Source organism: Psammomys obesus, unplaced genomic scaffold, assembly GCF_907164565.1.
Source record: "Psammomys obesus unplaced genomic scaffold, mPsaObe1.curated_primary_1811, whole genome shotgun sequence".
NCBI classification, from domain to species: domain Eukaryota; kingdom Metazoa; phylum Chordata; class Mammalia; order Rodentia; family Muridae; genus Psammomys; species Psammomys obesus.
Genome location: NW_026596064.1, coordinates 12,458,059 through 12,470,314, shown reverse-complemented (window position 1 = coordinate 12,470,314; position 12,256 = coordinate 12,458,059).

Genomic DNA, 12,256 nt, shown 5'->3' with positions numbered 1-12,256 from the left:
GGAAGGAAGGAAGGAAGGAAGGAAGGAAGGAAGGAAGGAAGGAAGGAAGGAAGAACAAGTTCCAAAAACCAGGGAACACAACACCACCCTTCTGAAAGAGAGACAGCCTTACAGCTGGGGAAAAGTGAGAGACAGCCTCACAGCTGGGGATTGGTGAGTGGTTGCCTCAACAGCTGGGAGAGTTGAGGTGAGTGTCAGCCTCACAGCTGGGGATTGGTGAGGGGCAGCCTCAACACCTGGGAGAGGTGAGGTGAGGGGCAGCCTCACAGCTGGGAGAGGTGAATGTCAGCCTCACAGCTGGGAGAGGTGAATGTCAGCCTCACAGCTGGGGAGAGGTGAGGGGCTGCCTCACAGCTGGGAGAGGTGAGTGTCAGCCTCACAGCTGGGAGAGGTGTCAGCCTCAACAGCTGGGGAGAGGTGAGTGTCAGCCTCAACAGCTGGGAGAGTTGAGGTGAGGGGCAGCCTCAACAGCTGGGAGAGGTGAGTGTCAGCCTCAACAGCTACAGGAGGTGTGACTGGAAGAGAAGAGCATGAGAAAGAAAAAGGCTCATGCCAGAGACTTGGTGATGGAGTCCAGTGGGGAGAAAGAGAGCCTTCAGGGCCAGGGAGGAGCTATATTATAAGAGAGAGCTCCTCTCTAGGACAGGATGGGGGCCCTGAAGGAAAGCCTTCAAACCCAGAACAAAGGCGGTTTCTGACTTGTGTAAGAGGGTGGCAGGATTTCCACACCATGGCCTAGCCTGGCCTAGCCTACTTGACTCCTGGCACACAGGCAGGCACCAGAAGGACTACAAACTTATTTTTCACTTTCCAGGAAGAAAAACTGGACTTGCTTTTCCAGCCACAGCTGGGGCCTGTCAGTTCTTTGTCTCAAGGACAGACTTCAGGGGAGCGTGGCCTTATTTTCTCAAGGCTGCCATATCTGGTCTCTCAGAGTGACCCAGTCTTCAAGCGGCAGATCTAACAAGTGAAATGTCATTGGAGATTTTAATGGAAGAGGCCTGTGACCCGACCCGATTAACAGTTTTTAAAGCTATAGTCCTTTCAGCAAGTGCTACTGGAACAACTGGATGAGTGCAAAATAATGAGGCTGGACTTCCCTGCCTCATATAGTCTATATAAGTTAACTCAAAATGGACAAAACATACATTTAAAAGCTAAACCGGAAAACATAAGAAAATGATTAAATCTCCACACTCTGCTATTAGGCAAAGCTGCTGCTGTTGTTGTTTTGTACGAAATCAAAACACTAAAGAACAAACCATTAAAAATGACCTTTAAAAAAAGGTGGCACACACACGCCTTTAATTCCAGCCCTCGGGAGGCAGAGGCAGGCAGATCTCTGTGAGTTCCAGGTTAGCCAGGGCTTCATGGTGAGTCCCTCTCTATTAATTAATTAGCTAATTAATAACCAGTGTTGAAGTCTGGAGAAACTTACATGTTGGACCCTGCTACTAAGGTTGCAGTTCTCCGTGGCCAGAAAGCCAGCAAAGCTCAGCAAAATGGAGGACTCCCTTTGTGAGCAGGACTCCTCTTCTCCGCCTGATCTGAGGAGACCGGATCCCCACACCCTCTACCTGAAGACAGTCATGCAGCCCTTCGGGAAATTACAGGTCCCACTCCCTTTCTCCTGATAGAACCTGCTCAGCCAGCACCTGGGATTCCTGGAATGTCTCCTCAGGCAAATGAGGTATCCCAGGACCGCAGCCCTTTAGCCAATGACATTGGCCCACCCTGGATTTTCCCCACCCGCTCCCCAAAGTTCTATAGAACCCTCCTTCACCCTGAGTACAACTGATCTGCCTCCCTTCGGCTGATCCCAGAAGGTCATTTCTGTCGGTTGTCATTTCGGTACGGGCAACCGAACCCCCAGTTCATTGCTTCTGCTCCCTTGTCCCTGAGGAGCAGTGGCCAACGGCCCCAGAAACAAGGGAGAGCTACACTTACATGCTGTCATTAAAAATGGAAAATGTTCTCTATGAAGAGACATCTAATCATTTTTAAAAGCAGGATGGGGGCTGGAGATACTGCTCAGTGGTTAGAGCCATACTGCTCTGGCAGAGGACCAGAATTTGGTTCCCAGGCCCCATGTCACATGGCTCAAAACTGCCTCTTAACTCCAACTCCAAGAGAATCTGATACCTCTGGCCTCTGAGGACACCTGCATTCACATGTACATGCCTACACCCAGATATACACATCATTCTTTTAATTAAGTAAAAATAAAAAAAGATGTTAATGAAGAAGGCCTGCCTGCTACATGCTACAACATAGATAGGCAGCGAACATATTTATTATATGAGTGAAAGAAGACACAAGGAGGCCACATGCTGCGTGCTTCCATATGTAGGAAATGTCCAGAATAAAACCACAGAAGGCAAAATGCAGATTACTGGTTGCCAGGAGCTAAGAAAAGGGAGGAGGGCTAGACAGAGGGCCAATGATGGAGAGTCCTGGCCGCTCTTGAGGAGTACCCCCAAGTTTACTGCCTCAACTCCAGCTCCAGGGGATCCATTGCTCTCTTCTGGCCTCTGTAGAAACCTATACACACACAAGTTAAAATAATAAAAATAATCTTTTAAAAGGGGAATGGATGAATAAGAGGCCGTAGGTATGGGGTATTTTTATTCTATGTGTGCACGATAGTGGAATAAATCTAAAATCACGTAGTGGTGAAGGAAGGTCACCCAATCTTGTGCAAATACTCGAGCTGTTTAGCTGTGTGCTGTATACTTTAAAGGGGGGAGGGGTTTACAGATGAACTGTAGCTGGGGAAAGCTGTTGTTTAAATTACTCAAGCTGGGGAGGGAGCAATTGGCAATATTCTTGGCACAGCACCACATAGACCAGACGTAGCGGCGCCCCGGTAAACCCAGCACCTGGGAGGCAAGAGAATCAGAAGCTCAAGGTGATCCTTCGCCACATGGTGAGTTTGAGGTTAGCCTGGGATACACAAGCCCTTGTCTGAGAGAAACAAACTCTAAGTGGAGAGTGAGAGTTGGTTTGAATGAAGGAGGAAAGGGGGACTGGATATTAATAGCAGGTAATTATACAAAAGTAGGTCGGAAACGACAGCGGAGTGACACCAGGTGTGATGAGGAATATGCACACCCAGGGATGGCGAATATGCACACCCAGGGATGGCGTGGACCTTTCCGCTTCAGAGTTCCTGAAACTATCGTGGCAAGGCTTCTTGTGCAGTAAGCCTCAGGGACTGGCTCCAGTTAGCCAGACTCACCAGGATACGCAGCTACTGGGAAAACAGGCGCCAACACCAGCAGCATGGGCCAGGATACCGCACTTTGAACATCACCATCTTGTTTTGTAAGAAGCGTACCAGGATAAGTCATGACCAGCCCCTGGCGGACGGAATCAGAACCAGAGACCCTGTTTGCACGGCTTTGGATTTTATTTTGTTTGCTCGGATACTGGAGATCGAGTCCAGGACCTCAGACAGGCTGAGCAAGTGATTTACCACTGAGCTGTATCCTTAGCTCTATTTTTTTTAATTTTATTTTAAGGCGGGGTCTTAAGTTGCCCAGGCTAGCCTTTGTTGGGATCAGACCCCAGACAAGTGGCTGAGATGCCTTAACATACCAAAGCTGACCTGGCCTCCAGGTTCTCCCAGCATCCCCATTCCCTACCTGAACTTTCCAGCCTAGGGTTAGGGCTTCTTCTCCGCCAGAGCGTCTTCACTATATAATCCAGATATTTTGGTTCTCTCTCCTATCTCTCTTGGTGCACAGTTTCTCTCTCTCTGCTCTCCACCCCTGCTTTTCTGTCTCCCTGTGGGCATGGTACCTTCTGTGAGATCAGTGAACCTGAGAGCTGCCCCCATTAAACCTGGCTTTATACTTTAATTTGGCTTGAATTGGCTTATTTCGTCGGCACAGAATACCTGCCAGCCTTGAGCTTGTGATCTCTGGCCTCAGCACCCCCATAGCTAAGATTACAATCCTGTACCACCAGGCCCAACGGGTTATTTGTTTTGTTTTGTCTGAGAACAAGTGGCCTTCACTCAGCGTCCAAGGAGAGAGCAAAATATGATTTGAAAAAGGAAGACGAATGCGCTTTTCTGAGACCTTCAAAGAGATGCCTTCATAGCTTCAGGGAGGTAAGGGTACCTTCCATAGCAGTCTTGCTGGCCAGCAGATCTGAGTCTCCTTTTCCATGGGAGAAGCTTCACCGTGACCTAGGCCATGACACAGAACTGACAAGCAGGTTCTGCTGTATGTGACTCTGGGCAAGTGACCCAGTGAACCTCTTTGTATCTGTTTTTCCTCGCCTGTCAAGTAATACCTCCTCTGTGGAGGGCTGAGTTGTGTCTTCATTCCCATAGAACGCCGAAGCTCTCTTCAGAGAGATGGTTTTTGGAGACGGGGACCTTTGAAAGATGAATACAGTTAGATATGGTGGATAAAGTGGATCTGTGTGTGCAGTTTGATAACTCCATGTCATAGGAGTTAGTGTTCAGAAGAGATGGAGAAGAGCTCTCCTCCCCTCTGAGACATAGGAAGAACACAGCTATACAGAAGCTAGCAAGATGGCTCACACAGAAAGCAAGCACAGTGCACCTGGACCTTGGACTCCCGGCTTCTGGAACTGCGAGGAAACCCACTCTCATGGTTTGAACCGTCCAGCCGCATCCTGTATTTGATTACGGTAGCCTAAGCTGAGACAATTTCCTCCTTGGAGGAGCTGTCGGCATTAAGATGGAGTGATTCCTCTTGAACACTTGTGTCTAACACATGTCATGCTGAGTGCCTTGCAACCGCTAATTGTTGCTAATAAAAGGACAGTCTGGTTGACAAATAGAACGACCAGTTGTTTGGTTGGGGGGGGTGCTGATTTCTGCTGGTCAGCTCTGCAAACAAACCAAGCCCCGCTCCCTAACCCCTACCCCCCAGGAAGAAGGCCACCTTTGTCCCTCAAGTGAAAAGTAGTCTTCTAGCCATATCCTGATCTTACAACTAAACCTGTCTGGATGTCTCTGTAAATGCAGAATCCTAATAAGATTATCTGGAGTCACCAGCATGTGGGGTTGGTGAACATATAGGGGCTGGCTGTCACCTCAGCTTCAAAGTCACTCACCTCCTCTTACAGGCTTCTCCAGCCACTATTATCAAATATTTACTCACTAAGTGTGTGTGTGAGAGAGGCAGAGATGGGGGCGGGGCAGGGGTAACTCACAGGAGTCTGTTTTCTTCTCCCACCATGTGGGTTCTGGGAATGGGATTCAGGCCTCAGGCCTGCTGCAAAAGCCTTTACCCACTGGGCACCTCTCCGGCCATTCCTCCCATCGTTCCTCACAGAGCAGCAGTTCTTATTCCTTTCTGTCCGTTGCCTTGTTTTGTTGTTTCTCCAGTGGTGGTGGTGGGGGGGGGGGGGGCACGTGTATTTTTATGGTATGGAGACTGAGTGTAGAGCCTGCGCATGTGAGTCAGGCGCTGTGCCGCTAAGCTACGCCCCCAACATTTTAGTTTCCTTCCTGCCATCTCATATTAACGTGCTTGCCTAGCAAATGTGGAACCTTGAATTCAATCTCAACACCAACAGGAAAAAATAAAAAATAAAAAGAAATTCCTACACTTTGGCCTCAGGCTGCAAATCTGGGCGGTGCTGCCCTGTACTGGGCTTGATTTGAGCAAACTATTTTGGCAAGCCTCAGTTCCCTCATCTGAGAAAACAGGAGAACTTGTCCAAAGTGCTTAGCACAGGGGCCTGAGAGAACTCACGTCAGGCGGCTCACAACTGCCTGTAACTCCAGCTTTACTGGATCCGACATCCATTTCTGGTCTCTCTGGGCACCCGTACCCACACCAGTACCACTTACACGGACACTATGTTTGTTTGTTTTCTAAAGCTATGATAAACCACGATCAAAAACAGCTTGGGAAGAAATGGTTACTTCGCTTACACACCCTCCATCACCGAAGGAAGTCGGGGTAGGAAATAAAGGCAGGAACCTAGAAGCAGAAACTGAAGCAGAGGCCTGGAGGGATGCTGCTCACTGGCTAGCTCCGTATAGCTTGCTAATACACCCCAGGGCCACCCTGGGAATGCCACCACCCACAGTGGGCTGGGCCTCCCCACATGAATCATGAATTAAGAAAATGCCTCCATAGACTCATAGACTTGCTTACAGGTCAAACGGATAGTCTTTGTTTGTTTGTTTTTCGAGACAGGGTTTCTCTGTGTAGCCCTGGCTGTCCTGGAACTCCCTCTGTAGACAAGGCTGGCCTCGAACTCAGAGATCCGCCCGCCTCTGCCTCCCTGAGTGCTGGGATTAAAGCGTGCGGCACTACTGCCAAGCTAATACAACCTTTTTTGGAACAAAGCGCTTTTAGTATGCTACTTGCACGTACGAGCACCGGTCAATGCTGGGTAGTGCGCTCTCTCCCGTCTGTGATGCGCAGGGCAGGCGGATGAAGGACCGTCAGGTTCCGGGAAGCACAGGAACACCTGCTCTCTCTGTGAGCACGAAACCTGGAAGGCAGAAGAAGCAGGGAGCGGGAGCCAGAAGCAGAGCGTTTGGGGAGCCATGTGGAGCTCATAAACGGAAGGCAGTATCGCGACGGGACTAACCTAAACTCTGAAAAAGGGGTGAGGGAGGGAACACCGCGCTCACATCCAGGAGGCTGCTACTCTGTGAGTAAAACAAAGGCGATTCATCCCGGGCCCTCCTTCTACCGCTTACCCCTCCCTGTCCTTGTGGGTGGAAACTCCTTAGCAATTTTCCAGCCCAGGGGAGATGATTCTGCACTCCGGGAGAACAGCCTTGGCTAGGAAGAACCTCTGCCAAGCTCAACCGCTAGTTGTAAGAGTTAAAGAAAGGCTTTGGCGCTTGTATTTGGGAGGAGAAAGGAAGGCGGGGAGGAGGGGTGGGGTGTGGCTGCTGCTGCTGGGCTCACATTTGGGTGAAATGCGATGTTGTCTTGCAGCGTCTGTCTGTCATTTCCCGACCGCACACCCAGCAGACAGCAGCATTAGCTTTTCAAAGCTTCACTGGAAAGGTGGAGCCGAGGTCTGTGTGCCGGATCTCTGAGGGTCTATTTTTAGACTCTTTTTGGCTACTGGTCGTATTTTGCGCACAGAAACCCCGCACAGAGAACCAAGCCAGAAGTCACATGACTTTTCTGTGGGCAAGTGTCAAATGTCAGGGGTTACCTTGGGAAAGCAGAGACAGGAAAAGCAACTGGTGCTCCTTAGTGTGAAGTTTGGGGGGAGGAATCCTGGGCACACTTTTGGTCGGCCTCCAAACCGCACACCAGTGTGCTCTCATTTACTGTTGCCATGAAATGAGTCAGACGGCCAGAGAGTGCTGGTTTACTCAGGAAGACAGGTGCCCATATCTGTTCTGAGAAGAAGCCATCCTCTCAGACCTAACAGAAAGCGACCGGAGGGCAGGCATTTTCATTTGTTCTCCACAGGATAAGAGGCGGCAACTGGTTTTAAAACTTTGAGTGATTAAATACATTTGAAAACACTTTGTTTTTTTAATAAAAAATTAATTGAACGTTATTTTCTTATCGTCTAACTCTTAGAAGATTTACTAGGCAAGTCTTCACAGGGAGCTAGAAGACAAAGCCTATGAAGTTCCTAGAAGCCAGACCTCAGGGTTCTCTAGCTGCTATGAAACACCATGACCAAAAAGCAGGTTGGGGAGGAAAGGGTTTATTTGGGGTATACTTCCACACCATTGAAGGAAGTCAGGACAGGAACTCAAGCTGGAACCTGGAGGCAGGAGCTGATGCAGAGGCCATGGAGGGCTGCTGCTTACTGGCTTGCTCCCCATGGCTTGCTCAGCCTGCCTTCTTTAGAACGCAGGACCACCAGCCCACGGATGGCACCACCCACATGGGTGGGCCCCTTCCCCATGGATCACTGACTGAGAAAATGAAAGCCTTACAGCTGAGTCTCAGGGAGACATCTTCTCAATGGAGGCTCCTTCCTCTCTGATGACCTCAATGTGCCAAGTTGACACACATAACCAGCCAGTTCTGTGACAACCACGTATGGTGTCTTAAGACTGTGGTCCCAACACACATTAGTTTGAGGCCAGTCTGGGCTAAATGTCCAGTTTCAGGCCAGCCTTGGCTACGAAGTGAGGCTTCAAAACAAACAAACAAGCAGGAAGTGAGTAACAGCTGAGAAGGCCAAAAGCAATGACAAGATGCTGGTGTTCTCACCCGGGTTTCCAAAACCTCACAATATTAACCTGTGCTAAACGAAAGAGAGCTCCCCTCCCCAAATTCTGTTTGGAAATGCCACATCTCGGCCTTACGAGTGAGGGGTGTTGTTTCACTGGCATGGAGAGAGGCCTTGCCTAGAGGAGGGATGCTGAGACACCCCTCCCTCCTTCTTCCTGGGCCCTGCCTCCAATCAACTTAGTTCAAGAAAAGAGTCAGGAAGGTCGTAGAACATTGTGACAGGAAAGGAGCCGGGGCTGCCAGTCACTGGCAGCCCAAGTCACAGTGAATTGGATGTTCGGCAGGTCGATGGTTTTGCCTTGGGCTATCTTTTGATCTTCCTTGTCCTTGGGGTGCTGAGCGACCTCTCCTATAGGTTCTGTGCTTAAAGTCTATGTTCCATTGTGGGGGGAGGGGCTGTTGTATTTGCATGGATTACACTTTGATAACACAGACCAGGAGTTGTCCTTCACAGAACAGCTTCTCCCTTCCCACCCATGCCCAGGCTGTGAGCAGGCCGTTAGATCTGTGTGTCCTGGGAACCCCAACATGTCCCCCGGCACAGTGAACCTCTGTAAGTGCTTGTGGAGTAAAGGAACGATGGAGACCTTTCAGAAGGGCAAATTAACCCTTCTTCCTGGCCTGGCATCTTCCCACAGCAGGTCAGAACTGCAGTCCACCGGCTCTCAGCTGAATGTTATTTTCTGGGGAGGCTGCTTTGTCCCAGAAGCCAGTTGTGTGGTGGCATTTATGATATGCATCTTCACAGGGCCAGACAATCGAACCATTGAACATCCCATCGCATCGGCCACCCCTCCACAGAGATGGTTTCCTAAATACCAAAACAGATGTGGTGGTTTCAGTGAGAATAACTCCCCATAGGTTCGTATATCTGGTATATTTGACTATCTGGTCTCCAGCTGGTAGAACTATTTGGGAAGGATTCAAAGGTGTGGCCTTGTTGGAGGAGGCGTGTCCCAGTGCTCTCTTTCTCCGACTCCTGGTTGTAGATCGAGTTGTGAACTTTCAGCTGTTCCTCATTGCCCTTGCTCTGCCATCACAGATTCTAATCATCGGAAACTGTAAGCCCCCAAAAAACACTTTCTTTTCTATTGCCATGATAAGATATCATGACCAAGGCAATTTATAAAGGTAACTAAGATACTAGGAGGCTGGAAGGAAGCTGAGCACGCTGCATAACTTTAATCTCAGTGTTTGACGGGTAAAGGCAAGCCTCAGCTACATAGCAAGCTCAGAGCCAGTCTGATCTGACACATGAGATTCTGTGAGAGGGAAGAAGAGAGAGAAATGAAAAGGAATGTTCATAGAAAACAACCTGTAGTCTGGAGGGAAGCCAGAGAATGGCAGAGTTTGTCAGAGCGAAAAACAGAGGGAACAACAAATGATTAATGATGTCAAAGCCAACAAAAAGAAAATTGTAAACTGCTACAGATTTAAGCCAGGCGGTAGTGGCCCACACCTGTGATCCCAGCACTGAGGGAGGCAGAGGCAGGTGAATCTCTGTGAGTTTGAGGCCAGCCTGGTCTAACAAGTGAACTCAGGACAGCCAAGGCTACAGAAACAAACCCTGTCTCAAAAAATCAAAAATAAAATAAAATAAAAGCTATACGTTTGACACGCATAGTTAGTAAGAAATAGATAATATTACCCAGGAAACAAGAATAGAATTGTATCAGACCATCCAGAGACTGTCTAAATGGAGCCCACAGTTTTACTGAGAGAGAGAGAGAGAGAGAGAGAGAGAGAGAGAGAGAGATTTTCTCTTCTAGGAGGACCTCTCTGGTCTTAAGAGGATTTTGGCTCATCTTCTGAACTAAAAAGAGGAGATTGTCAAAAACATGAAAGCTATTTCTTACTCTCTGAAAACCTTTGCTGCCGTCATTGACTGAACAAATGTTTAAATAAAATTAAAAATGTATTTCTTTATTTCAGACATGTGAGTGTTTTACTTGTGTGGATGTATACACACCACGTCTGTGCGGCTAGTGCCACCAGAGGCAAGAAGAGGGCACTGGATCCCTTGGAACTGTGAACCATCAGGTGGACTCTGGAAATTGAACCCAGTTCCCATACAAGAGCAACAAATGCTCTTAACTGCTGAGCCATCTCTCCAGCCCCATGAACAAATGGTTGTGGATTAAACGCCAACCACTTATGTCGAAAAGATGCAATCATAAATGAGATGCTGTCTCTGCCTTCAGATCTGATGGACAGAACAGGGAAGCCAGGTGTTAAATAAGAAAAAAAAAAAAATCAATATTTATTATTTTTTTTTTTTTGAGACAGAATTTCTCTGTGTAAGCCTTGGCTATTCTGGACTTGCTTTGTAGACCAGGCTGGACTGAAACTCACAGAGATCTGCCTGCCTCTGCCTCCCTGAGTGCTGGAATTAAAAGTGCCCAGCTTTCAAAAAAGAAAATTCTAATGAGAGGACTAGCGACTAGCGATATATTTCTGTATCTTAACATCTTCTTAGCATGCGAATAGCATGCTAAGTTAAATCCACGACACTGCAAAAAGTAAATAAGTAAAGGGAAGGGGGAGATAGACAAGTCTAGAGAGGCACTCACAGAGGGCATGGTCAAGAAATCCAGACGTTCTCCCAAATGCAAATGGTGACATTTAACCCTTCTAAGCAAAAGAATGAATGGCATGATGGGATCTGAGTGGTTTAATGTAGAAAGACATCTGGCTGGAAAGGTGGCTCTGGGATTAAGAGCATGTACTGCAGAGGATCCTGGTTCCGTTCCCATCACATTGGGTATCTCAGAAGCTGCTCTTGTTAACTCCAACTCCTGGGGAGCTACTGCCCTCTTCTGGCCTCTGCAGGTACTTGCACTTACAAACACAAACACAATCACACAATTAAAAAGCAAACAAAATTATTTAAAAAAAAAAGAAGAAGAAGAGGCGCTGGACACAGTGGTGCATACCTGTAATCTAGCACTTGGGGAGGCGCTCTTTGCCATTCCAAAACTCCCAACTCTTCATTTAGCTAGAAGGAGGCATGTGTGTTTTCTTTTTCTTCTCCTCCAAACATCATTACAGACTCTGAAGTAGAACTGGATAGTCTCCAGCTGTGTAAAAAGCTGCTCAATACAATGTAAATGGAATGAAGGGGAATACTTCCTCATTCCTTCTTTTGAGGCAGCTTTGACTTCACCATAAGCAGCTTTTTATAGCAGTTAGATTCGGTCATACCTTGCAAACCATATTAAAATACAGTAATAACAACCCACTCCAGGTTTTCTAGGCCACTCCTTATGTTCTAGAATTTGTTTTTGTTTTGGTTTGGTTTGGTTGGTTCTTTTGAGACACGGTGCCTCTTCGTAGCCTTGGCTGTCCTGGACTCACTTTGTAGACCAGGCTGGCCTTGAACTCACAGAGAACTGCCTGCCTTAGCCTCCTGGGGTGCTGGGATTAAAGGTCTGCACCACCACACCAAGCTTGGTTTTTAATTAAACAAAATATTAAAAATTTTTATGTATGCGAGTGTTTTGCCTTCATATATGGACACGTACCACATGTACACCCATGGAGGTAAGAAAAAGGCATTAGATTCCCTGGACCCGGGATTATGGGTGGCTATGAACTTCCATGTGGGCGCTGGGTATTGAACCCAACCCCGGTAGTCCTTAAAAACAGTGTTTCAAGGTAAGCCCACCAGAGACCACCACACAGACTTCTTAAAGCTGCAAAGAAAGTCTTTATTGAGGGCTGGTGGCTGGTTGCACAGGGAACTTGCTCAAATCATGCAGTGCCAAGCTTTACAGCCCTTTTTTTTTATGCACTAAAACCACATTCTGGCTGTCACTCATCAGTTAGCAAGAAGCAGAACTACAGAAGCCAAAAGGCAAAATTAGTGTATTTAGGGACTTTATTAGAACTATGAACTGGGTCTTTGAAGGATTGGTTCTTTGTTCCTGTTTTGGCAGGTTTGGGGCCTACATGCTGGGTTTTAAATTCAAAATGGTGCCTCTAACATGGCATCAGTTGTGCTAAGGGCCTGTTGCAACAGCAAGTGCTCTTGAACACTGAGCGGTCTT